This window comes from Pelodiscus sinensis, chromosome 26 (assembly GCF_049634645.1).
Source record: "Pelodiscus sinensis isolate JC-2024 chromosome 26, ASM4963464v1, whole genome shotgun sequence".
In the NCBI taxonomy this organism is placed as follows: domain Eukaryota; kingdom Metazoa; phylum Chordata; order Testudines; family Trionychidae; genus Pelodiscus; species Pelodiscus sinensis.
The window spans coordinates 13,026,775-13,053,473 of NC_134736.1; the positions used below are offsets into that span (position 1 = coordinate 13,026,775).

Genomic DNA, 26,699 nt, shown 5'->3' on the forward strand with positions numbered 1-26,699 from the left:
GAATAGAAATGGGAGGAAATGGTGCAAAGCGCAGAGACAAGCCATGGAAACCTCGTGGCGCGTACGCAGGGGACACATCCCTTGGAGGTGGCCAGGAGGAGAGAGCCGGGTGCATGGGGCCGTCAGATACCTACGAGCCACTGGTGCGATCTGGCCAGGCAGTCCCCTGATGTCTCAGGCGCAGCCTTTGCGGCAGAGACGGGAAGGCGCGAGTGCTAATACACCAGGCACTGGGGAGGCCTCCCTGTTGCAGAGCGATGAATCCAGGCTGGGACAGGTGCAGGGAAGGGCCTGACACTCGCGGGAAGGGAGAAGATGCCCCAGGAGAGGCAGCGTAAGGAGCGTGGCTGGTTCAGCCTGGCCAAACCCGGCAGGGGAGAGGGAGTGTCTGGTGCCTGAGCGCATGGAAAAACACAATCCCAACTCTAGGTGGGGTGGCTTCCGGAATGGCAGAATGGAGGGGTCTAAAAAATGGTTACCCCACAAAAAATGGTGGGGTCTAGAATCATTAGACTGGACTGGAAGGGACCTCGAGAGGCCATCGAATCCAGTCCCCTGCCCTCCTGGCAGGACCCAGTACTGTCTAGACCATCCCTGATAGACATTTATCTAACCTACTCGTAAATATCTCCAGAGATGGGGATTCCACAACCTCCCTGGGCAATTTATTCCAGTGTTTAACCACCCTGACAGTCAGGAACTTTTTCCTAATGTCCAATCTAAACCTCCCTTGCTGCAGTTTAAGCCCATTGCTTCTTGTTCTATCCCCAGAGGCCAAGATGAACAAGTTTTCTCCCCCCTCCTTATGACACCCTTTTAGATACCTGAAAACTGCTACCATGTCCCCCCTTCAGTCTTCTCTTTTCTCAAATAAACAAACCCAATTCTTTCAGCCTTCCCTCATAGGTCATGTTCTCTAGACCGTTAATCATTCTCGTTGCTCTTCTCTGGACCCTCTCCAATGTCTCCACATCTTTCTTGAAATGCGGTGCCCAGAACTGGACACAATACTCCAGCTGAGGCCTAACTAGCGCAGAGTAGAGCGGAAGAATGACTTCTCGTGTCTTGCTCACAACACATCTGTTAATACATCCCAGAATCATGTTTTCTCTTTTTGCATCAGCATCACACTGCTGACTCATATTCAACTTGTGGTCCACTATAACCTCTAGATCCTTTTCTGCCGTACTCCTTCCCAGACAGTCGCTTCCCATTCTGTATGTGTGAAACTGATTGTTCCTTCCTAAGTGGAGCACTTTGCATTTGTCTTTATTAAACTTCATCCTGTTTACCTCAGACCATTTCTCCAATTTGTCCAGGTCATTTTGAATTATGACCCTATCCTCCAGAGCAGTCGCAACCCCTCTCAGCTTGGTATCATCTGCAAACTTAATAAGCGTACTTTTTATACCAATATCTAAATCGTTGATGAAGTTATTGAACAGAGCCGGTCCTGAAACAGACCCCTGAGGAACCCCACTTGTTATACCTTTCCAGCAAGATTGAGAACCATTAATAACTACTCTCCGAGTACGGTTATCCAGCCAGTTATGCACCCACCTTATAGTAGCCCCATCTAAGCTGCATTTGCCTAGTTTATTGATAAGAACATCATGCGAGACCGTATCAAAGGCCTTACTAAAGTCTAGGTATACCACATCCACCGCTTCTCCCTTTTCCGCAAGACTCGATATCCTATCAAAGAAAGCTATCCGATTGGTTTGACAGGATTTGTTCTTTACAAATCCATGCTGGCTGTTCCCTATCACCTTGCCACCTTCTTAAACACTAAAGTCACTGTTACCACTCAAGAGAGAGATCTTGGGATCCCTGTGGATAGTTCCCTGACCACATCTGCTCAGCGTGCTGTGGCAAGCATGTCTAGGGAGGCTGGGTCCGGTGCTGAGCCCAGTGCAGCCGACAAGTAATGCAGAGACTGTGGCCGACTTACCCCCTTCCCGCAGGCCCTGGCCTTTGGGCTTGCAGTGCGGGCCACGTGCTCTCCTGCTGAACGCGCACCGGTGTCCTGGCCACCTTCACCTCTGCAGCTCAGGTGTTGCAGGAAAGAGAAGCTCAGAACAGTGTGTGGGGGAGGGAGGGGTATTGGTAGCAGCCCTCAGCTCCCTGAAGGGAGTTCCAAAGAGGCTGGAGTGCAGGGCTGGACGAGGCATGGACGAGCCGGGCAGCTGTCCAGGGCGCCAACTGATGGGGGGCGCCTGATGGCAGCTGTAAGGGGAGCGTGGCGGCACCGCGTGCCTGGGCCCTGGGCGCTAAAAGGGCTCGGGCCGGCCCTGCTGGAGAGAGGCTGTTCTCAGTGGGGGCAGGCAGCAGGACAAGACGCAATGGGCTCCAGTTGCAGCGGGGGAGGTCCAGGTTGGAGATTAGGAAAAACTGTTTCCCCAGGAGGGTGGGGAAGCCCTGGGCTGGGTTCCCTGGGGAGGGGGTGGAATCTCCATCCCTAGAGGTTTTTACATCCCGGCTGGACAAAGCCCTGGCTGGAATAATTGAGTCGGGGTTGGTCCTGCTTTGGGCAGGGGGCTAGATTCAGTGACTCCTGAGGTCTCTTCCAGCCCTAAGAAAACCAGCCCCTCCCACCCCGAGGTTTCACCCCGCAAAGACAGACCGTCCCTCTGCCCCCGTCTGCTGCAGGAGCGGCTCTGCCTGGCCGTGGTTCTGAGCCATGGACCGGCGGCTGGAAGGGCTGGGGTTGCATTCCCAGGCCGGGTGCTCTCTGCTGTCACTGCCCCTTTCACTCACCGTTTCTGGGGGGCCATGGGGCGGGGGCAGAAGGTGGCCTGCTCTGTGGGGGATGAACGGGCTGTAAGCAATCCGCATCCAGAGGGAAGCCGCTGCTATTCCATTCTTCTCTCAGAGCTGGTGCTAAGTGGACATGATTTCTTCCCACGGACCATTACTTCTGTTTTATTGCTGGCCTGATGGCCGTTACCCTTTTTTGCCAATGCATGCCTCCATTAGGTTTGTACAATTAGCAGAGATGAGCAGTTGAGGTGCTGCCTGCGGGGGGGAGGCTGGTTCACAGGGGTTGTGTGTGGAGGCTGGGATAAGGCAGCCAGCTCTCTGTGGCTGCTGGACCCTGCAGGCCTCCTTGTGCTGTGGGAGTGGGCACCTTGGGGGACCAAAGGCCCTTCCCCTGCCCTACATACCCCCTTGGAGAGCAGCACTCCCCGCTGTCCAGGCTACTAGCTCTGGGCAGCTTGGCTGGCGTTCCAATCACCCTGGAGTTAGTGAGAACCCCCCTTTGCCCTAGCCCCACCCAGGGGCCTAGCTGTGCGTCCGGTTGCTGCCGAGCTGCCACCGGGTGTGAGAAGCAGCACGGAGGCCCAGATGCTCTGTGCCTTGCACCCTGCGACCAGGGAGTCTCGTGTCCAGCATTCCCCGTGCAAAGCGTGTTGATGGAAACGGCCGTGTTTGCACCGCTGGGCTCTTCCTGCAGCAGGAACAAGCCATGAGTGCAGGCCTGGCCCATCTTGTGCCCAGCAGAGACCTGACCCGGTGCCAGGAGCTGGGAATCCACCACAGAGGAGGGATCACGTGAGGATTCCCTGTTCTGTTCCCTCCCTCTGGGGCACCTGCAGTGGCCACTGTGGGCAGACAGGACACTGGGCCGGATGGGCCTTTGGCCTGATGTTCTTCTGGGCTTGGCGCAGCCTGTGCGAATTACAACACAGGCACGGTTACTGCGCTGGGACGGGCACGTGCCCCCACGAGCCAGACCCCACGTGCCAGACCTTTGTCTGCTGGTTTCTTTTCCTAGCTCTGCAAGTTGCTCGTGGTGATGGGTGCGTAATGGACCCTAAATAGGCGGAGGGTAAACTAGCAAGCTGCCGATTGGCTGTAACGAGGCCGGAAGCCAAGGGGCTCCACGAGAAAAATCCAGTGTTCTCATCGAATGGCTGGTTCTTGCCGTCTCTCTCCTGGCAGCAGTCCCGGGAGGCGTGGTGTCCAGAGACCAGGCTGAGGCTTTCTGTTTTTACAGTATCAGTTGCACGTGGGTTTGCTTGCAGCTCTTCCCCCCAGAGCCCCGTTCCGCCTCTTGGCGAGCTCCGAACGCCGTTCGCATGTGGCGTGCCGGCTTGGCTCCCGCTGCGTGAGGCAGCCGAAGATATTGCCTGGGCACCCGTCCCTCCCAGCTGCCCTGGTCCACGCATTGTTTTAAGGCTGGCGTGGGCCGATAGTGACCGTGGAAGCACAGCTACAGGCTGGGCCCAACAAGTCCCTTCCTGACCGGACAGATTTGCCAAGCGGCACATTGGTTGGTACTAGGGATGTTAAAAATCGGTTAATTGAATATTCAATTAACCTCATGAATTCTAATCGGTTCCTCGACTATTCTATAGTGCCCAGGGGGCGGGACAAGTGGTCGGTGCGCTCTGGCCCCCCTCCTGAGGAGGCCCCTGCCACTCTGCACTGCTGTCGCTGTATTAGGTGCCAGGCAGGAGCTGGTCCACAAGAGGAGCCAGTTTAAAAACCAGGGTGGCAGCTGCCCCTATCCAGGGGAGGTCTGAGCTCCTGGACTAGGTGCTAGTTGGGACTGAGCCGGGCTGCCTGCCCGCCTGGCTCCTAATACACTTTAGATGCAGAGCCGCAGCGGGGTAGGTCCTGGATCCATTGCAAGACAGGACTGAGCTGAGCTGCTGGCCAGCCTGCTAAAAATGTACTGGTGGAGGGGAGGGAGAGAATGCATGTGGTCTGTAGCATTAACCTGTACGCTTTTCCTTATCGGTTATCGACTCCACTATGACATCCCTAGTTAGTACAGCTGGGAAGCCCAGCACCATAGATCTGGTTTTTTTTCCCAGGGAAAAGAGTGGCGGACTGGAGCGAAGGGTGGTTGCTCTGCAGCATGTGGTGAAATAGCCTTGTCGGAGTTAATTCATGTGGAAGGTGGGTGTGGGGAGGGAGCATTTAATGCTGAGTGCATGGAAGGTGAAAGACTCCCCCGGTGCAGGGAATGGATCCAAGACCAGAAACTTTCCAGCAGCAACATTCCGGCCCTGGAAAAATTCAGCACCGGTTTTTGTGACCCAGAGAGAGTGAGAGACAAGAGCTAGCTTTTACATCGAGTCCTTTTTATTCAGTTTTAGCACGTGTTTTACATTTCCCTTTGCACAAGTGATTCATCCACATGCTTCAATGATGTAAATCTTCTCACCCTGAATTTTGAGAAAATAGATAATTATTTCAAAGGGGTCAAATGACTATATTTAATGACGTTTACCTTCAAAAACATTGATTAGAGTATTTAAACTGTAAGGAAAAAATCCTCCTTTTTGCTAAAAGTAATAAACTTTGGAGGTGCAAATCTTTTTCTTAAGAGTTAGAGTGAGGGTGCAAATTGGCTTATAGTGGGAACCTCTTTGCAACTGGAAACCAAGCAGGAAAAAAGGCTTTTCCCACTACCTGTGTAGAGTTTTATGTACAAACAAACAGCCAAGTTCAGCCAGGTAAACTAGCAGTGGGATGTGAGTAGGGGCTCTGCTTTTTTTCCACAGTCAGATCCCAAGATCAAAAATTCCAAACAGGGTTCATCTGCATGCCCAGTGCCCACTGAAGGTTGGGACCTTGTTACAAAAATCCAACACTGTCATTAAAAACAGTGTGTGTGTGTGTGTGTGTGTGTGTGTGTGTGTGTGTGTGTGTAATTCAGCCCAACCAAAACAGATTTTCATTACCTAATTTCAGTTTTCTACCCCACAACAGTGGATATGGTGGATTATTTCTTAATTTTACTCTCTTGAGACTAAAAATGATTCCACATTTTTGTCTCAGACTTTCAAGAAAAATTGCATTTTGGGAGAACAAAATTACAGCCTGAAAGGCGAACATCTGATAAATGTTACAAGCAAATGCAATAGGATTCTCTAGAATAACAACACTTTGGCAGCTTTAATAGTATTGCATACGGGGTCACCTCAGATTTTTTCCATGGGTTTCATGCCTGACCTTTTTCATCCTTACCATTCAGGGTGCAGCTCCTGCCTTTTTTACTGCCCCAAAACTGCCCCACATAAAGAACTAATTTCCTGCTGGGTTTTTCTGTGGTGCTCGTCACTGCAGCAGCTTCGCCTCACAAGCGTTGGTAAGTGCCAGTGAACAACGTTGTCTGTAACGGGTAGCACCGATTATCTCCGGCGAACGTTGTTGGGGTTGAATCCCTTTTCCCCATTACCTGTAATTATAGCTGCTCTTGCTCATCATCCAGGCATCAGGCAGGAAAGGAGTGTGCACCAGAGCGCTGGCATGTGTGCTAGTCACCTGCAAGCCCATCACTGCTCCAGCTCCACTGGTAAAGGAGCCACTAGCTAAAAGCCAAGTGAAAATGTGGCTCCCAGCTCCTGCCCTCTCTGCTGCATGGTGGCTTAGCTGCCCATTGTCTGCCCCTCGTTTAGAGGGATGGGGAGTGATGGGAGCCCGCTGAGTCTGGGGGTCAGCAAACTTCACAGGCCCTTTTTGCATCCCCTGAACAAGTCTAAATTCTCTCCCCTTCCACTGCTGTAACTCCAGCCGGGTGTGGTGGTTTGGCCATGGGTGGGCTACCTTAGAAACGTGGGTTTCCCATGGCAAGGGGCAGCCTCTGCTCCCCATTTGCGCAGGACGACACCCTCAGGCGCAGGGCTGGCGCCAGCGTGCGGGCGGTGCAGTAACTGGGTCTGTGGTTTTCTCTCCATCTCCTCCTCTCCTCTCCTAAGCAGAAGGCAAAGCGCTTTGCACTTGAGGTCAAACCAGGGTTCTACCCCAGGGTGCCCAACGGGTTCCACAGGCGTGATTGGAATTTGATCATTATTATCACAGCTGGGCCCAGCAGCCCTGGTCCCGGACCAAGATCCTGTTACGCTAGGAGCTGTACAAACACACGGGAAAGACAGTCCCTGCCCCAAACACCCTTTAAGTGCTATTGTTCTGTAATCTGGGGGCCTGCCTCTGTTAGCGCCCCCTTGTGAAGAGACTGGAAGCTACCCCAGCCTGGCTCCGTCCTCTCGTTGCCACGCACAGTCTGGCGTCTGTCACATTCATGTTCAAGATGTCCCCTTTGTGCGCCATCCCTTGTATTCTAGACGACTCTATCAATCTCATAGGTTTTAACACTGCAAACATCAGTAGTTTTAACAGCAGAAGGGATCCTTAGATAATCCTGTCTGACCTTCTGTAAAATCAGGGCAGAGAATTCCCTGCGGTTTCCCTGCATTGAGCCCAGTAGCTCGTGTTATCCTACAGCAGGCGTCCAGTCCTGAAACCTTCGTCTCCTGACAGCCCAGCCCAGGCGAAGTGGGTAGAAAGGCGTTTGAAGGAGGGTGGGTAAAAGTAAGAAAGGAAGCAGGAGAGAGAGAATCTAAACAGCAGAGGGAGGCCAATACAAAGGAGCATGTACGGTTCCTCGACTATTCTGTAGTGCCCAGGGGGTGGGTCAAGTGGCTCCGGGAGGCTGCAGTGCTGTCCGGTGGTGCTTACTCCTGCTTTCAGCCTCCCTGACCAGACGCTACTGCATCTTGCCAGGAGTCCTGCCTGCCGGCCTTGGGGAAACCATTCCACATGGGTGGGGGAGCGTCCGGCAGCTGCAGGAGGCGACGTGGCTGAGGCTGGCGACCGTGACGACCCAGCGAATGCCTGATGCTGGGGGCAGGCAGGGTACCCCGTGGTGCAGAGTAAGGGAGTCTCTCTCCAAGGCACGGCCCACCTCCTTGTTACAGAGGGGTGCGAGGGCAGGAGCCGCCTTGGGCCCTTGGCGGCTCCCATTTGCCCTCCCCAGGAAGAGTGTGCTGGCCTGGCTCCCACAAGGCCGGCCTCTGGCGTCCTCAGACTGCAGCCCGGCAACGTGCTCCGTGTTGAGGTGCCCAAATTGAACCCTCTGGGGCTCTCTGCTTGGTGCCCCCTTCTGGAGTCTGGATTGTGACCGTGTGGCCTCACTCCTGCCCTGTCCTCTCCTTTCTCATCCTCTGGAGGCTGCTGTTCCCTCCGCTTTCTCCTGGGCCCGCCCATCGGTCGAGGGGGAGGCCCTCCTCGTTTACTGGCTGGACCCCCTTCAGGAATCCAGCATGTGCATGGGGGCTGAATGGGGAGCCCCGTGGAAGGAATCCCGTGTCCTTGTGGAATTTATGTGGTGATTAATTCACATGCAGGAGGGGCAAATTGGCATTGGCTGGGCAATCTTAATTCTGGCGTTTCCTAAGAGCTGCGTTTTTGATTGTGGAACTCAAATAACGTGCTTTTCCCACAGGGTGTTTTTAGCTCCTGAAATGTACAGAAACGATCAGAACAGCCACATGGCCCTCCTCAGGGAAGAAATTCTTACGTTCGCCCTTTTTAAGGGCCCAGTTATGGAGCTACCCTGCAGAGTATGTTGGGGTTCAGCTTTCAGGGTGGTTAGACGCTGGAATAAATTGCCGAGCAGGGTTGTGGAATCTCCATCACTGGGGATATTGAAGAGCAGGTTGGACAGACACCTGTCAGGGATGGTCTAGACGGTGCTGGGTCCTGCCGTGAGGGCAGGGGACTGGACTCGATGCCCTCGCGAGGTCCCTTCCAGTTCTAATATTATATGATTCTTATCCCTGCTGTCCGTGTGACAGCTTGTTCCCTGTGGCCCCTGCATCTGATCAGCTGATATAGGGCACCACCTGGGCAGACTTGGAGCCTAGGAGCTGAGCTTCATGTTGGCTTTTATCAAACCCCCCGGATCCATCCCAGGGTGTTAATTTTTGCTCTGACTTCTGCTCTCATTCTAATATTCTTCCCACTAATAGAAACTGGTTTTTAATATCAGCAGGTACCGTCTGGGCTTGGATCCTGAGGCTCCCCTATCCACACCAATCCGCTGAGCGAGTCCCTGAGCTGTAAGTAACTTTGATTGGCATTTTCTCTTTTCTTTCATTGAGGTGACGGGTTAAAGATCAAGCCGGAATTTGATATTTGGCTGCACCGCACTGTGTAATGAAACATCTAACAATGAGCTAGTCAGGGTTTAAGATACAGTGAAATTCTAATTAGATTAGTCTGAATGTGACAAAGGAGTCCTGTAATATGACATTCTATTTAATTAGTCTTTATTGATTGCGCTTTAAGGTAGACTTCATAGGCTCTGTGTGTAATTGGCTCGACTGCCGTACATGGTTGGCACAAGTTTGACTAGCCTGAACCTGACACTGGGAGCTGAGTGACTTCCTCTTCGTGTGGTGGAGAAGGGCCCAGCCTGCCCCTTTCACAGGGGAGTGGTTCTGGCCTGCCCTGTTCCCACGCTGGTGTGTATGTGACGGGGGTGGGCCTCATCCGGGGGGCTATTTACTCGGCTGCTCTTTGCGTTGTTTATATACAACCTTTTTCATGGCGCCTGTGATTATTGAAAAAGTTACATCTGCTGGCCACACTTGCTTCCCGGCAAACACCCCAGACCGCCACAGCCTCACAAAAGCTTACTCATCTTTGTGGCGTCCCTCGGCACAAGGCTGCTCCCAGAGTTGCTGGTGCTGAGATGGGTGTCTGATGTAATGGAAAAGAGGCTGGTGAAACGACCGAGGCAGGTGTCTTTCAAGCCTGGGACCTCCTGTGCCATAAGGGGCTAGTTGAGTGTTTGTTCTTGTAGGTGGCTGAGTTTGCTCAGCGGGTGACAGCCATCACTGATGTCCTTAGGTGCAGTTTTAAGTCTTTCCAAGGTGCATTTCTGGCAATTTGCTGAGTCTCGGAAGCCGCCTGGCAGAAGTCCCTGTAACAGTACATTGGCCTCTAACTAGTCCGTGGAATTATAAATGATTAACCGCTATCAGTGACTATCGTCACCTCTGTTTAAAAATAGATTGACTGTAATGAGCGTTTGAATAAATCATTTGAATGGCTTGCCATCATGCAGCTGGCTGAGCAAGGAGCACGCTAAGCCCGGCCGCCTCCTAGCTCGCTGGTTTCAGGCCGACGTGCCTGAGACCTGTGTGTCTTCCTCTGCAGCTGCCCATCTCCCTGTCCGGAAATACGCTGGTGGTGTTAAGTGGGTTGGTACCAGGGATTGGCTTCATTCTGCATTCCTGCTCCTGTCTCTTGCACTGCCCTGATTCACTGCTGAAATCCCAGAGTTTCGTTCCAGGGATACGCTCTTCCTCGGCCTCCGGCAGCCGTGACAAACTCTGTCACAGTCAGACTGGCTGCACCTGAGAGCTTAGAACAGACTTGCCTGGAGCCAGTCTGACATTTGTAGGGTTCCCCCATTCCAGGTGCCATATGTGCCCAGCTCATGCCAGGTAGCCCTGGCCTACCTGTGCGCTGCTTGGCTCACCTCCTTGGCGCAGTGGGAGAGGACTTGGGAGAGGCTGGGGCGGGTGCTACTAAGAGGAGGAGCTGTGGCTTCTCCTTCGCACGGTGCAGCGCTCCCGGGTCCGTCTGCCAGCCTGTGCTTGTTCTGAACATACTGCGGGGCAGCAGGCCAAGCCGGCCGCAGTCTCGTCCTCCTGGCGATGCCACTGCATGGGCTGGGCAACGGACGCCCCTCGAGGCTTCTGGCAGCATCTCACAGTATGTTACTCGGGGCTCGCGAGGTGCAGGCCAGCCACACTGGCCAAGCACATCTGGCCACTCGACCCTGATGCAGGAAGAAGCCCTGAAGGGGCTCTCCAGTGGCCGCACTGGGAGGCGGTTCCCTCGAACATGTTTGCTGGTGCTGGCTCTAGTGTAGGGTCCCTGGGTGTTAGCTTGAGCCATTTGGAGGCCACAAGCTTCCAGACGGGCTCTGTGTCTGGCCTGCCTGCTGTGCCTTGTTTTGGCTGGGTTCCCAGAGCCAGCTGCTGCCCCGAGTGGCCTGAGGCCGGTCCCTTTCTGGGGGGGTCTCTGCAGGGCTAGTGGAGCAAGGATCTGCCTGGCCCCTGGCAGCCCCAGGGACCTCCTGCAAGGTTTCCGAGGAGGGGAGGCGAGCAAGGAAGGTGGTTTGTCTGGTTCTAAGAAACAAGGGAGTTGTGGGGATTCGGTGTAACCTGGGCACTGGCTGCTCCCCCCTCCCCCCGCTGCCTGTGGATGGGGAGGCGCGTCACGCACATGGCACACGATGCCGGAGGAGGATGCAGCGTACACACAGTTCTGGGGCTGGGCGGGGCTCTGGCCTGGCCTCCCAGGGACCCGCTCCTGCCAGGCAGCTCTTCTGTGGTGCGGTTTGGTGATGTGATTATCACTCTGGCTTCAGCAGCTTTCGAATCGCTCCCGTGGGGCGGCTGGGAATTCCAAGGGCCACTGCTGGTACTGGGGAGCCCTGAAGCCGTGGATGGATGCCAGCTTCACGTCCTGCAGCTTCATCTCCACTAGGCCACCAGGCAGAAGGGGAAGGAGTCGCTCGGTGATAGCATGTCTCTGTGATAAAATGCCGCTACATCGCCCAAGAGCTTCCGTCCTGCAGGCCTGGTGTACGGCTCAGCAGTGACAGCTCTTTCTTGGAGCCTGGGAATATATTGCTGAGCAGCGACGGGTGTGACGGGCCCTTGTTTCATGTGTCCTCTTTGCTGATTTATTTCTCCTTTCTGGGGAGGGGTGTGGCTGTTTTGTGAAACAAGTGACTTGCGGGGGCGCGGTTTGAACTGGGGTGTTGGCAGAGTCTCTGATTCGTACCATGAGTGGCTCTAGGCTTTGCAGGGGCGGCGTGTTGTCAGAGCACCCCAAGAGCACCGCTTGGAGAGTCACGCTTGGCTGCATGGATCCCCCCGCCTCAGGAGGGTGGTGGGTCTACGGCAGCTGGTTTGTTGTGGCGCAGGGAAGCGGAGAGACAGGGAATGGGGCTGCTGTGCAGGCTACTCTCCTGCCATGAGGCAGGTGGCTGGTGGCGCAGAATGTCGTGGCCAGTATCGTAACACGATTCTCCGACTGTGCCGCTGGCTGGTGGTTTTAAACAGTCAGCTCCTAAATGGCGCAGGTGGCGGTGGAGACACCTTTGTCCGCTTGGGTCACATTTGAGAGCGGTGGCACCCTCCATTCAAACAAGGCTCCTGCAGAGATTGCATTGGGAATGTTAGAAGTGATAATGCTGCTTTACATTTTGAGAGGTACCAGCGAAAGAACTCACGGGTGCATGTTTTATTTAAAACAAATAAGAAGAAATATTTTTCCCATAATCCACAGGTAGTTCATGGCGCTTATCACTGATATGGGGATATCACGGGGATCAAGAGCTGTGCATCGGACATTTCACTGGGCAGTTTCAGAGGGTAGGCTAGTAAGGATCACAAGGAAATAAGGGAAGAGAGAGCGGTGAGGAGTCCTGTGGCACCTTATAGACTAACTGAAGTGGTGGAGCATAAGCTTTCGTGGGCAAAGACCCACTTCGTCAGATGCATGTAGTGGAAATTTCCAGAGGCAGGAATAAATATGCAGGCCAGAATCAGGCTGGAGATGACAAGGTGGATCCAATCAAGGAGGATGAGGCCCACTTCTAGTAGCTGATCTGGAGGTGTGAATTCCAAGAGAGGAGAAGCTGCTTTTGTAGTTAGCGAGCCATTCACAGTCTTTGTTTAATCCAGAGTTGATTGTGTCAAACTTGAAGATGAACTGTAGCTCAGCAGTTTCTCTTTGAATGCTGGTCCTGAAATTTTTTTGCTGCAGGATGGCTACCTTTAGATCTGCAATTGTGCGTCCAGGGAGATTGAAGTGTTCCCCTACAGGTTTTTGTATGTTGCCATTCCTAATATCAGATTTGTGTCCATTGATTCTTTTACGTAGGGACTGTCCAGTTTGGCTGATGTATATAGCCGTGGGGCATTTTTGGCACATGATGGCATATATTACGTTAGTAGATGTGCAGGAGAATGAACCAGTGACAGTATGGCTGATCTGGTTAGGTCCTGTGATGGTGTTGCTGGTGTATATATGTGGGCAGAGTTGGCACCGAGGTTTGTTGCATGGATTGGTTCCTGAGTTAGAGTTATTATGGTGTGGTGTGTAGTTGATGGTGAGAATATGCTTCAGGTTGGCGGGTTGTCTGTGGGCAAGGACCAGCCTACCTTCCAAGGCCTGTGAAAGCGAGGGATCAGTGTCCAGGATGGGTTGTAGATCACTAATGATGCGTTGGAGAGGTTTTAGTTGAGGACTGTAGGTGATGGCCAGTGGTATACTGTTGGTTTCTTTCTTGGGCTTGTCCCGTAGCAGGAGGTTTCTGGGTACACGTCTGTCTCTGTCAATCTGTCTCCTCACTTCCTCGTGTGGGTATTGTAGTTTACAGAATGCTCGTTGAAGATCTTGTAGGTGTAGGTCTCTGTCTGAGGGGTTGGAGCATATGCGGTTGTACCTCAGTGCTTGGCTGTAAACAATGGATCGTGTGGCGTGTCCGGGATGGAAGCTGGAGGCATGCAGTTAAGCATAGCGGTTGGTAGGCTTTCGGTATAGGGTGATATTGATGTGACCGTCACTTATGTGCACTGTGGTGTCCAGGAAATGGACCTCCCGTGTAGACTGATCTATGCTGAGGTTGATGGTGGGGTGGAAGCTGTTGAAATCACGGTGAAATTCTTCCAGAGTCTCCTTCCCATGGGTCCAGATGATGAAGATGTCATCGATGTAGTGTAGGTAGAGAAAGGGCGTAAGTGGACGAGAGCTGAGGAAGCGTTGTTCCAGGTCAGCCATAAAAATGTTGGCGTATTGTGGGGCCATGCGGGTGCCCATAGCAGTGCCACTGGTCTGGAGGTATATATTGTCACCAAATCTGAAATAGTTGTGTGAGGATAAATTCACAGAGTTCAGCCACCAGTTGTGCTGTGGCGTCATCAGGGATACTGTTCCTGACAGCTTGTACTCCATCTGCATGTGGGATGTTTGTGTAGAGAGCCTCTACATCCATGGTGGCTAGGATGGTGTTTTCTGGAAGATCACCAATGCATTGTAGTTTTCTCAGGAAATCCGTAGTGTCACGGAGGTAACTGGAAGTGCTGGTAGCATAGGGTCTGAGTAGAGAGTCCACATAGCCAGACAGTCCTTCAGTGAGAGTGCCAATGCCCGAGATGATGGGGCGTCCGGGATTTCTGGGTTTGTGGATCTTGGGTAATAGATAGAACAACCCTGGTCGGGGCTCTAAAGGTGTGTCAATTTGTTCCTGTGCTTGTGTAGGGAGTGTCCTGAGCGGATGGTGCAGTTTCTTAGTGTATTCCTTAGTGGGATCTGAGGAAAGAGGCCTGTAGAATTTGGTATTGGAGAGTTTTCTGGCAGCCTCCTTTAGGTTGTCAGGCCTGTTCATGATGACAACAGCACCTCCTTTGTCAGCCTCTTTGATTCTAATGTCAGAGTTGTTCCGGAGGCTGTGGATGGCATTGCGTTCTGCATGACTGAGGTTACCAGGCAAACGATGCTGTTTTTCCACTATTTCTGCCTGTGCACGTTGGCGGAAGCATTCTAGGTAGAGGTCCAGACTGTCATTTAATCCCTCAGGAGGAGTCCATGTGGCGTTCTCCTTCTTGTGCTGATGGTGGGAAGGTATCTGTGTGTCAGTGCACTGTTCAGTGTTGTGTTGGAAGTATTCCTTGAGACAGAGACGGCGAAAGTAGGCTTCCAGATCACCGCAGAACTGAATCATGTTAGTGGGGATGGCGGGGCAAAAAGAGAGTCCCCGAGATAGAACAGACTCTTCTGCTGAGCTGAGTGTGTAGTTGGGAAGATTGGCGATATTGCTGGGTGAGTTAGGGGTATCACTGTTGTGGCCCCATGTGGTAGGTAGGATTTTAGACAGCTTACAGTCCTTTTTCCTCTGTAGAGAAGTGAAGTGTGTAATGTAGATCTCCTGTCTTATTTTAGTAAAGTCCATTTGTGGGGAAGGTTGGTGTTTTATGAGAGACTCCAGATTGGAGAGCTCTTTTTTGATGTTTTCCTGTTTGCTGTACAGGTGCTGATCAGGGAGAGAGAAATCCTCGTGCTTGATGCCCTAAACCAGCGTCTAACTGAAAATTAGAACGAGTCTTTCCCAGAGAGCAGATGTTCTATAACTGTCAGGTTTAGCAGCAGGTACAGGCTCTGTTGTTGGTGGAGGGAGGGCGGGGGGAGCTAGAGAAACCCTGCACGGATGGCTGGTGAAAACAGTCTCTGAGGCAGGGCTGTGATGCTTTCTCAGGGTGCCCAGGCCTGTGAATCGCCTCCCACTCCCAACTTGAGCAAGAATTGTTTGGGCTTAATGAGCTGTCAGGTCCCTGACTGCTAACCACTCGACCCGTTTCCTCAGGACACTGCTAGCCCTGACGGCTGTGCGGGTTACAGGTTCAACACAATTCTCAGGCCCGTCACTGGCTACTCACAGAAACACCAGGGTTGCTACCCCCAGAGCCTGACCTCGAGCTGTGTGACTCAGCTCGAGGTCAGTGCCTGTGGCACATCACAGCGCTGGGAGAGCTTTATAGTGAACACAGACATTTATTGTCCCAGGTTAAGAGACACGCGACAGCAAATAGGACAATGATGGAACCAGAAAGGGTACATGTAGACTCACCACATGCTTTCTGGAGATGAACCTGAAATTAACAGGCTAACCTCCAGGCTAACGTTGTCTAATCTTACCCAGACGTCTCCTTGCAGCGTTTCCATCCCAGGCTGGCTGGGATCCCGTTTTCATTAGTGTGATCCCGCTGCTCCTGTGCTACTTCAGGAGGCTCCCCTTCGCCTTCTCCTTAGATACTCCCTCTACAAGTTGTTGCTGGCTCTGGGGTCCCTCCTCAGGTGCTGACTTCATGTTGTTTTCATGGCCTCGTGTTGCCTCCCCTGAGATTCTCCTTCCCATCCCCATCACCTCAGGATCAATCCCCCTTCTGCTGGGGCTTCCCTTCCCCCCACCATCTCCTCAGAGTCTCCTTCCTTCTCAGCCTGTCCTGGTGCAGCTCATCCCACACCCCAGTGCATGGACTCGGCTCGCCATTTGGCGCCCTCCCCTGCTAGAATTTAAGTGGTTATAAGTTGCAGGCACAAAACCACCTAGGCAGTATTAAGATCAAGCAGTTTTTCTCATCCCACCGCTTGGTGTAGATGAGTTATAGTTCTTACCACACAGGCCTCTCCCTTAAGCCTGGGACCAGTCTCCTCAGCTGAAGTCTTTGCCTTCCCTGCATTCTTGTTGTTTCCAGCATACACGGAGGAGAAGAAAGGCCAAAGTCTGATGCCACTTTCCCCTATTTTTAGCCTCAGTCTCGTGGCTGGAAAACACTAGCCCAGACATGCCCTGGCGGGGTTTGCTATGTCACAGAGTTCCACAACCCCCCTCGGTGTGATGCTTGTGCAGTTCTCTTAGCACGTTGTAAGTCCACCGTGACAACACCTCTGCTGATTTGTGGCCATTTAACACCCTCCTGGGAATGGGGCACCTCCTGCGTTGCCACAGGAGAACGAGCAGTGGAAACTTTCCAACTCACGCCATTGGTCAGAATCAAAGTCTCGCCCCTATGTACCTGCTGACAATATACAGGTGTAGACAGAACAGGTTTCGGCAGATGACGACTTTTCCTATGAGATTTTATGTGACATGCTCTGGGTGAAATATTCATAATTATCTGATGAGGGGAACCACGGGGGCCAGGGTTCTGCGTTGCAGTACAAAGTGCACAAGATGCACCTTTTATGGCTGAGGAATGAGCATATTGACAGGGCGAATACATGCTGTGAGATGGGTCATGTTGGTTTTTGCCAGAGCCAATCACTGGCCCCTAATTCCTTGCCCACCTTGCAGTTGTTCAGGATGTGGCTATGGACGACGCAGCTCCTTGTTGGAACAACATGGAGTCTGTGCCCCTACCACTTGGCTCCTGTTGTAATGTCTCCACGGTGTTTTCCATGTAGACCTGGCTCTTTCCTGTGCATAGTGACCTAGAATCACTGCCACCCCACTGCCTGCACGTGGGTGGCTATTGGAACTATTGTAGGACTGTAAGGGTATGTCTAGACTACATGGCTCCGTTGGCGGAGCCGTGTAGATGAGTTTACTAGACATAGGAAAATGAAGCGGCGATTTAAATAATCGCCACTTCATTTACATCAAAATGGCTACCGCACTGTGCCGATCAGCTGTTTGGCGGCACAGCAGGGCAGTCGGGACGCGCCGCAGTTGACAAGGGAAGCCTTTGTCGACCGCTCCAGTAAACCTCATTTCACAAGGCATAATGGAGAGGTCAACAAAGGCTTCCCTTGTCAACTGCGGTGCATCCAGACTGCCCCGCTGTGCCGCCAAACAGCTGATCAGCACAGCGCAGTGGCCATTTTGATGTAAATGAAGTGGCGATTATTTAAATCGCCGCTTCATTTTCCTATGTTTAGTAAACTCATCTACATGGCTCCATCGACAGAGCCATGTAGTCTAGACATACCCTAAAAGACCAGGGCCTAATGAGCAATCCAGTCATACCTCAACGTGGGTAGAGAGCTTATAGCAAAGATAGCCAGCTGCACGTGAATGGAAGGCGTGTTCCCAGCTATGACCCCAGAAAGACAGACTGCTGTCTGGGAGCCCCAGCTGGGCAGGAGCAGAGAACAGAGTCAGGTAGGTGCATGACCCCATCCCCGGACAGCATGGGGAACGCTCTTGGCCCCACGTGTCTCCCGACGCCACAGAGTCTGCCAAGTGAGATATGCTCCCTGCCTTCTGGCGTCCTCGTTCCCATGTCAGAGTCCGAAAGTGAATAACGGTGTGGCTGTTCCATCCGCATCTTGTTCTGATTGCCTTTGCATTACTCAGTAAACGAAGATAAGCCCTGTTATCCCAGATACGAAGTGGAACTGTATGGACAACAGCGACCCACTCACAGCTCTTCGGAGCCCGTCTCCTAAGCTGAGCCCAGGTCTACATGACTTCTCCAAAGCTCCCATTGGCTGTCTCTGAAGAAGGATTTGGGTGTGGAAAGTCTCACAGTCAAGAACTTCCTGAGCCGGGTGTTGGTAGCTCTGTGAGAGAGCTCGTCGTTCTCTTCTCTGTGCACGGCGACTCGGCGGCAGCACCGATTCTGTTTCAGCTCAGCTACAGAACAAGGCCCCTTAATTCTGGAGACACGACTGGCATCTACATTCAAGTGTCCTGATCATGCCTTGCCGACTCCAAGCGAAGCAGGGCCCGTCCCCAGGCGCCGCCGTCCGTGGCCAGTCTGGGTCGAGTGACTCCTCGTGTAGTGGCTCTGAGGTCCAACATAGAAGAGCGGGGAGGCTTCGCGTGCACACGCTGGAGGATTTGTGAGTCCTGCTGTGTCCCAGTTCACTTTCACCATGCGGATTCCTGTGCCCCCAACCATCCCACAGGCTCCCCCTCCTAACATGTTAATGAGCCCCTCTAAGCTGGGCTGTTGTTTCCAGCTGGAGAGGCAGGGAGCTGAACCTGGGGAATTGGGATATTTACATCTCACTTTTATAACACAGCTGTGCTGCTCCCCACCTCCTCTTCATCTGTCCTGCTCCCCGGTGCGTGGAGACGGATGCCGGCTCTTCATTGCCCTAGTCCAGCCAGTTGAGATGCAGCTCATAAAGCAAATAGAACAACCCTCCCATGGGGGTTTGGCAGAGAAGTTCCCAAAATTGTTTGCTCCAACTGCAAGCCAGCTCTCCAGCAGAGTCCTCTTCATGGGAGTTCATGAAGGCTTAATTGGGATTGAATGTTTTAATTACCTGCTGCCTGTGCATTTCTCCCATCTTGTACATCGGGTGGGTCATTCCTTTGCTCTTGCACTAATGTTGCTTCAGAGACTGGTGGGCAGAAGTGGCTGTTCTGTACAGGAGCTCATTTCAGGTGTCTAAGTGAGAGCTGTGCTGTGTTTCTTCTGCACAAAACTCTTCATCTCCATGTACCTGCCTTATCCCGAGCCATCTCTGGAGTCCTTCCAACAGATGGCAGTTAGAGGGGTCACAGGAAGAGCAGGCCCCTTTGGCCTGAGGGGCAACAACCGTGTTTATCGGGCAAGCTTGAAATTGGGACACAACGCAGGAGCCATTGATGACAGCAGCTTGGAGCTGCTCTTGCAGAAAACCAGACTTGTTCCCAGGTTCAGGAGGGACCAGCTGAGGCTGTCGATAGACACTTTGTCCAGGACCGATTCCTGTGGAAATGTGAGAAAAGGAGAGTGGTGAAGGGAAGGCAAGAAACATGAGCCAGACTCAGGCTGGGAGCTCCTGCTATTTCAGTACAGAAGAGCGTTTTGTCTTCCCTGCTGCCTCTGTGGTTTTCTTATTCAGTGGGATGAAGCTTTGCTCTTGGCTATCAGTTTTGTAGATTTTCTTTGCTTTATTCAGTCTGAACTGTCGTTATGGCTTGGCTGGGGGATTAGCCATTAGCAATGATCTTTGGAAAGTTGTGGGAGACGGGAGAGATTCCAGAAGACTGGAAAAGGGCAAATCTAGTGTCCATCTATAGAAAGGAAAATCAAGGCAATCCAAAGAATTACAGACAAGTCAACTTAGCTTCTGTGCCAAGGAAGATAGCTTTCTTTGATAAGATATCAAGTCTTGTGGGCAAGGAGGAGGTGGTAGATATACCTTATCTGGACTTTAGTGAGGCTTTTGATACAGTTTCACAAGAGCTTCTCAATAGTAAATTAGAGAGATACAACCTAGATGGGGCTACTATAAGGTGGGTGCATAACTGGCTGGATAACCATTCTCAGAGAGTAGTTATTAACGGTTCACAATCCTGCTGGAAGGGCATAACGAGTGGGGTTCTGCAGGGGTCTGTTTCGGGACTGGTTCTTTTTAATATCTTCATCAACGATTTAGATGATGGCATAGAGAGTACTCTTATTAAGTTTGCAGATGATACCAAGCTGGGGGGATTTCAAACACTTCGGAGGATAGGATTATAAATCAAAATGATCTGGACAAACTGGAGAAATGGTCTGAGGTAAATAGGATGAAGTTTAATAAGGACAAATGCAAAGTACTCCAGTTAGGCAGGAACAATCAGTTGCACATATACAAAATGGGAAGGAGTCCCACAGAAAGGGATGTAGTGTTCATAGTGGACCAGACCACGAGCTAAATATGAATCAACAATGTTACATTATTGCAAAAAACAACACAAACAAAAAAACCCAACATGATTCTGGGTAGCATTAACAGGAGTGTTGTAAGCAAGAAACGAGAAGTCATTCTTCTGCTCTGCTCTACACTGATTAGGCCTCGATTGGAGTAGTGTGTCCAGTTCTGCATGACACATTTCAGGAAAGATGTGGACAAATTGGAGAAGGTCCAGAGAAGAGCAATGAAAATTATGAAAGGCCTAGAAAACATGAGCTTTGAGGGAACACTGGGAAAAAATGGGATAGTTTAGTCTGGAAAAGGGAGGACTGATTGTGGACGTAACAGCTTTCAAGTATCTGACCTCTTGAGGTTCCTTCCAGTACTATATTGTTTCTGCGACGAGGAGTCCTGTGGCACCTTATAGACTAACCAAAGTGTTGGAGCATAAGCTTTCGTGGGCAAAGACCCACTTCATCAGATGCACGAACACGGCTACCCCTCTGATATATTGTTTCTGAGAGTCAATAAGGCAACAATCTTTTTTAGCAGAGGTTGAAGTTTATCTGTGTCAACACCCAACTCAGATTCTCCCCCAAAAGGTTTTTTCTTGACCTCGTTAAAAAGTGGAATTTCCATTCCATGGGAAATGACAAGTTTTAAAAATGAGATTTTGTCCCAAATTGGGATTAAAATCAAAATCTCAATTTTTGTGTGAAACAAAATATTTCAGTCTGATAACGTTTTTTGTCAGCTTTGTTTATTGTAAAACCAGAAGGGACCGTTATGCTCAGCTGATCCTATTTCCCATACATCTCAAGCCAGAGAACTTCCTGGAATTCATTCCTGTTTGACGTAGAGCAGCCGTTCTCAATCTGGGGTCAGAATTAGTTACTGATATCACCATAAAACAATTTGTTACTAGCATTATTGGAACCACCTCAGCTACTGAATGTTTGATCTCACAGCCTTGATCTTACAAATCACACAGCTGGCTTCAGTGCTTGTATCGTATAGTTCATCTACTGTACATTTCAAACAGGAGTGGAAGCATAACAATGGGTGGTGGGTAGGAATGCTTTGGAGGAAAGTACGAGGGAAGGAACCAAACGTATTATTAATGCGTGAAATAATATGTAAGGTGTGTATTATAGATTGTGTATTTTTGTTTATAAACGTTGGGGCACCTCAGCTTAGCTTTTTGTTTGGCCTGGGGGGCAATAGTGAAATTTGTACTATTCACTGAGCTGAGTCCATTGTCATGGGTACAAACACAGAGGAGCTCAGGGTGTGTCTAGACTACTGAGTTTTGTCGACAAAAGTGGACTTTTGTCGACAAAACTATACCAGCGTCTACACTACCGCTGAGTTCTGCCGACATAATGTCGACAGAACTCAGTAGTTTTGTCGACGCTGGTATACCTCATTTTACGAGGCATAACGCCTTCTGTCGACAGAAGGTGTTATTTCCTGTAGGGTTGCGTCTAGACTACAGGGTTCTGTCGACAAAGCAGCTTGCTTTGTCGACAGAACTCAATGTGTCTGGATGCTCTTTGTCGACAGAAGTTTTGTCGACAGATACTGTCGACAAAACTTCTGTCGACAAAACCCGGTAGTCTAGACGTACCCATAGAGGCCATCGGGCCCCCCACGACTATTACTGAACTTCATTTGACTATAAACCTGACACGGGTGCCTTTGTATCTTATCTGAGTCCGTGGTCTTTGGGGGCTTTCATGAAGTCTATTACATGAGCTGCCTGCGCAGAGCTGGCAGGAGATACTGAGGGAGCCTACGAAAACGCACGCAGCCAAATGTTTATCATCCCTGACGGAGCAGAAGACCTGTCAGGACGCCACATCTGTGAATCCTGAATTTACTACATTGCTGTCCTGAACTACTACTGGGGAAAGTGCCCAGTTTGCGGCATCACTCACTCTGGCTGGGGAGACCAGGGGGCAGAGGAGCCTGGACCTGCCCCAGCCGGGGGACATGCACCCCTCCCCCACTGTGTCTGCTGCAGTAACCTTGGAGAGGCGCTTCTCACCTGACCCAAGCTGCTGCAGTGAGAGAGGGCTGGGGTAGTTCTCTCTCCCCGGGGCAGCCTGCATCCTGCACCCTCCTCCCCAGCCCCAGCCCCAGCCCTCAGCAATGACTTAAATGAAAATAAACAAAAAAGAATTGGGTTAAGGTCCTGAAAAATGCCAGGTGAATCTTCTAGTGGTATGTCAATTTTAGCTAACCTAATATTTGAATCCTACTTATTGGCATATTGTCCTTTGACAGATAACTATTGAATGATTATATTGAATGATTATGCCAAGAAACAGTCAAGTAGTAGGTGAAGTAGCCTTCTAAATATATGTTCAGAGAGGTAATTTTTAGTAGATATTATTATTATTATTATTATTATTATTATTTTATTTATTACTACAACATCCTGGAATACTCCCTTGAAAAGACAAAGTTATTAGCTGGCATGAGGTCATTCGTTTTTACAGATCCGCTCGTAGCAAGGCAAACTGTAATGGAACGGTGACATTTCACTCTTACGTTCCAATCAGCTGTTACAACATCGGATTTTAAGTTATGGGAAATTATTGGGTACAGCAGAGCGGGCTCTCAGCTAGCTTAGGGTTTCCTGTATCCCCATGTATCTAAGTGGTGCTAAATTGTGGTATTCTTATTATTCATAATGTACATTTGTGTTCTCTAGCACTGCACACCTGAGCCTTGTTGTGCTAGATACTCGACACATGCCTACAACGCGGTGCTCCCTGAAGAGCTTATTAGCAGACTGTGGCAGGATTTTGAATAAGTTCTTTAAGCAAGGGATATAGATATCCAAATATGTTTGTGTTTAAGGAGTCCCATTGGATAGAAGTAGCCATCAAGATAGCACTAGCAGAAGCCACAATGTACCTGCGACTCCAGCGATCAGTCCTCACCAACCCACTGATCTGTCTTGAACCGCTGACTCTTGGATGTGCCAGGTGTAACAAAATGAAGTGCTCGATCAAATACAGTACGCTGTAGTCACTTTTATAAGGCTTTTTCAGCTGCAAATCTGCCTCCTAAATGTAGCATTTTTGTGGAGCGGTAAAATAATAATGGCTGTTCTGCATCTCCCATCTCCTGTGCTAGTAGATTGCTATTTACATTATGCAAATAGGCATTATGCAATCAAACCACTTTAGCTGAAATCTGGCAGGGAGAGCCTGCTGATGAGATGCAAAGGTCTGAAGCCCTAAATCAGGCATTTCTGAAAGCTTTGAGGGATCTTTCCATTAAACCAAAAAAAAAAAAAAAAAAAAGTCCACTCAATTCAATTCAACTCTGAAGAGGTAAAATGGAGCCAGCACAAAGATGAATGAATTTAGTGAGCTGCTGATGCTACTTTCTCAATTAATGGCTTTGTTTAATCATACCCCCTGTCCAGAGGAGTATTGTCTTACGGATAATTTCGTTTGCCTAACGAGATTTTACTAATTAAATCTCCTTTCAATCCCTGTGACTCTCCCTGCAGGCTAGTGGAATGTTTGTGAATCCGTAACCCTTTCCACTCCCGCCCCAGGCAGAGACGGGAATTTCTCAGTACAAACACCAGCTTGGAAATGCAGGAACTTCTGAAACCTTGAAACACTGCTCTCTGGTCTGTACTTGATGGGGTGCGGGGCTTTTTCACAACAGCCCCTGCCCCACTTCTGGAAGGTAGGTTAGCGAGACTGCTCCTGAGCCCGTTCTTGCAGGTTTGCTTCCAGATCAGGCTGCTGCAGCTGTTGCTGCACATGCTGTCTGGGAAGGAGAGTATGTGGGTGGGGAGGGGGGGAGTCTGTGGGGCCCAGCAAATGCAGGCCTGGCTGTGGCGGCTCATGCCCCCAACAGCTGCAAGCCACAGCGCTACTTCGCCGACAGGTGACTAGTCACGGTGACATCATAGGCCCTGCAGTGATGCTGAAGGTTGCTCAGTGGCTTTTATGGGGCTAGAACTAGAACTGGTCAACTTACTTGTTCAAAAGCTTCAGGAGGGAGCTGAGTGAGTCTGTAACAGGAAAAACTTAACAAACCACGAATAGTCTAGTAGCACCTTAGAGACCAACAAAACATGTAGATGGATCGTAAGCTTCTGTGGGCACCACCCACTTCTTCAGATGACTGGAGCGTTGAAAGTCCAGATCCAAGAATAACAACTTATTTGTTGTTAATTTGGGCATTCCCCCCACTAAACAGTTATTTATTTGCAGATAAATGTTTCCTTGGTCCGTCGCTGGAATGTAAGCTCCCTCTCCCCACACGCAACCTTCTCTTCTGCAGACTAAAGAAGCCCAAATCCCTCAGCCTCTTCTCGTAGGTCATGTGCCCCAGACCCCTCGTCATTTTGGTTGCCCTCTCCAATGCGTCCACATCCTTTCTATAATGGGGGCCCCAGTACTGGATGCAGTACTCCAGATGAGGCCTCACCAGAGCTGAATCAAGGGGAACAAACACTTCTCTAACCATTTCTAACCAGGTTTCTAACCATTAGAGGAGTGAGGTTCTGGAACGGCCTTCCAAGGGAAGTAGTGGGGGCAAAAGATCTATCTGGTTTCAAGATTAAACTAGATGGGTTTATGAAGGGGATGGTTTGATGAGATAACAGGATCTTGGTAACTAAGGGTATGTCTACACTACCCCTCTAGTTCGAACTAGGGGGGGTAATGTAGTCATACGGAGTTGCAAATGAAGCCCGGGATTTGAATTGGAATGAGGTGTACAGCTAGTTCAGATTAGGAAGCCTAATCCGAACTAGCTAGTCTGTGCCGCGTGTAGCCGCGCGGCACGGGGTCCGAACTAGGCGGCATTTAAAAATGGCGCCGGCCCGCTTTATGCAAATGAAGCCCGGGAAATTCAAATCCCGGGCTTCATTTGCAACTCCGTATGACTACATTACCCCCCCTAGTTGGAACTAGGGGGGGTAGGGTAGACATACCCTAATTGACCATTCATTATCAGTGGGAAATAGGTCAATGGAGGCATGATAGGAGTTACTATAGAGAACTTTCTGGGTGTCTGGCTGGTGAGTCTTGCTCAGGGTTTAGCTGATCGCCATATTTGGGGTCGGGAAGGAATTTTCCTCCAGGGTAGATTGGCAGAGGCCCTGGAGGTTTTTTGCCTTCCTCTGTAGCATGGGGTACAGATCACAACTGGAGGATTCTCTGCATCTTGGGGTCTTCAAAGTATTTGAAGGCTTCAGTATCTGAGATATAGGTGAGAGGATTATTCTAGGAGTGGGTGGGTGAGATTCTGTGGCCTGCACTGTGCAGGGGGTCAGACTAGATGATCATAATGGTCCCTTCTGACCTTAAAGTCTATGAGTCTCTAGATCTGCTGGCAATGCTCCTTCTAATGTAACCTAATATGCCATTCGCCTTCTTGGCTACAAGGGCGCCCTGTTGAGTCATATCCAGCTTCTCATCTGCTGTAACCCCCAGGTCCTTTTCTGCAGAACTGCTACTTAGCCAGTCGGTCCCCAGCCAGTAACAACGCTTGGGATTCTTCCATCCCCAGTGCAGGATTCTGCAGTTGTCCTTGTTGAACCTCATCAGATTCCTTTTGGCCCAACCCTCCAATTTGTCTAGGTCACTCTGGACCCTGTCCCTGCCCTCCAGCATATCTACCTCTCCCCATAGCTTAGTGTCATCCGCAAACTCACTAAGGGTGCAATCCCTCCTCTCATCCAGCTCATTAATGATGATGTTGGACAAAGCCGGCCCCAGGACTGATGCCTGGGGCATTCTGCTTGCTACCGACTGCCAGCCAGACATCGAGCCGTTGATCAGTACCCGTTGAGCCTGACAATCCAGCCAGCTTTCTGTCCACCTCACAGTCCATTCATCCAATCCATTCTTCTTTAACTTGCTGGCAAGAATCCTGTGGGAGACCATCAAGGTATGTCAAGGCATAGAAAGTCAAGGTGCGTCACATCATCGGCACATGGGGCAGGCAAGTTGCCTCGTCACAGAAGGCAGCCAGGTTGTAAAAGCTCCTTCACTAGAGGTTTTCAGAAGGAGGCTGGAGCCATCTCGCTTGGACAGGGTAAACGCAACGAACGCTTTCTTACAATGGCTGTTCTGACCACTGGAGCCGGGACGAGCCCCCAGCAGGCACGACTCGGCATTCTGCTGCTGAGCAGCGAACAGTGGTATAATTGACTGGGGACGTGTCATAGCCCTGCTAGCTGCTGGCCTACATAAAGGGTAAAAGCCTACTACTCCTGCCAGCTCTGTTGCAGCCTGTGCTGAGGGCCTGACGGGCCTGGATTCACACCCTGCAGAGGGCTGCGGTTGCTAAGTCAAATGTTAAAAGGTGGGAGAGCCTGCGGGTGTGCTGTTCAACAGGCTTTACTAGCACAGCCCCATGCAGGTCTTCTCTGCCTCCTGCAGGGCTGAGCCAAGGCTTGGTGAAGTCTTTTGGAGTCTCTCTGGGTATGTCTACACTTGCAGCCTAATTCGAAATGGGGCTGCAAATGTAGGCATTCGGAATTGCGAACCAAGCCCGGGATCTAAATATCCCGCACTTGATTTGCATGTTCCTGGCCGGGCGCCATTTTTGAAATTGACAAGCCTGGAATAACTGCCCGCGTCTACACACGGCAGTGAAACGGGTGTTTGAAATAAAGCCCTAGTTCGAAATACCTGTGAAACCTCATGGCAGGATTGCTCTGCGGGTTTGGGGTCCGCGCAAGTCGAAGAAGCGAGAAGTAGCTGCTAGGAGAGAGACAGCTCACG

At 50.9% G+C, this 26,699-nt stretch overlaps 1 protein-coding gene across 15 annotated transcripts in view; it reads left to right on the forward strand.

The window, feature by feature from the left end:
• The window catches only part of PKNOX2 (PBX/knotted 1 homeobox 2), a 339,410-nt gene that overhangs the window by 44,981 nt on the left and 267,730 nt on the right, over positions 1–26,699 (forward strand). For 10 of the 15 annotated variants that reach the window (XM_075909457.1, XM_075909456.1, XM_075909454.1 and 7 more), the window contains exon 2: positions 8,783–8,852. The gene's annotated coding sequence lies outside the window, so the exon portion shown is untranslated. Of the gene's footprint in view, positions 1–8,782; positions 8,857–26,699 lie in introns of all 15 variants that reach the window. The other 5 variants (XM_075909455.1, XM_075909450.1, XM_075909447.1 and 2 more) reach the window with 3 other exon arrangements.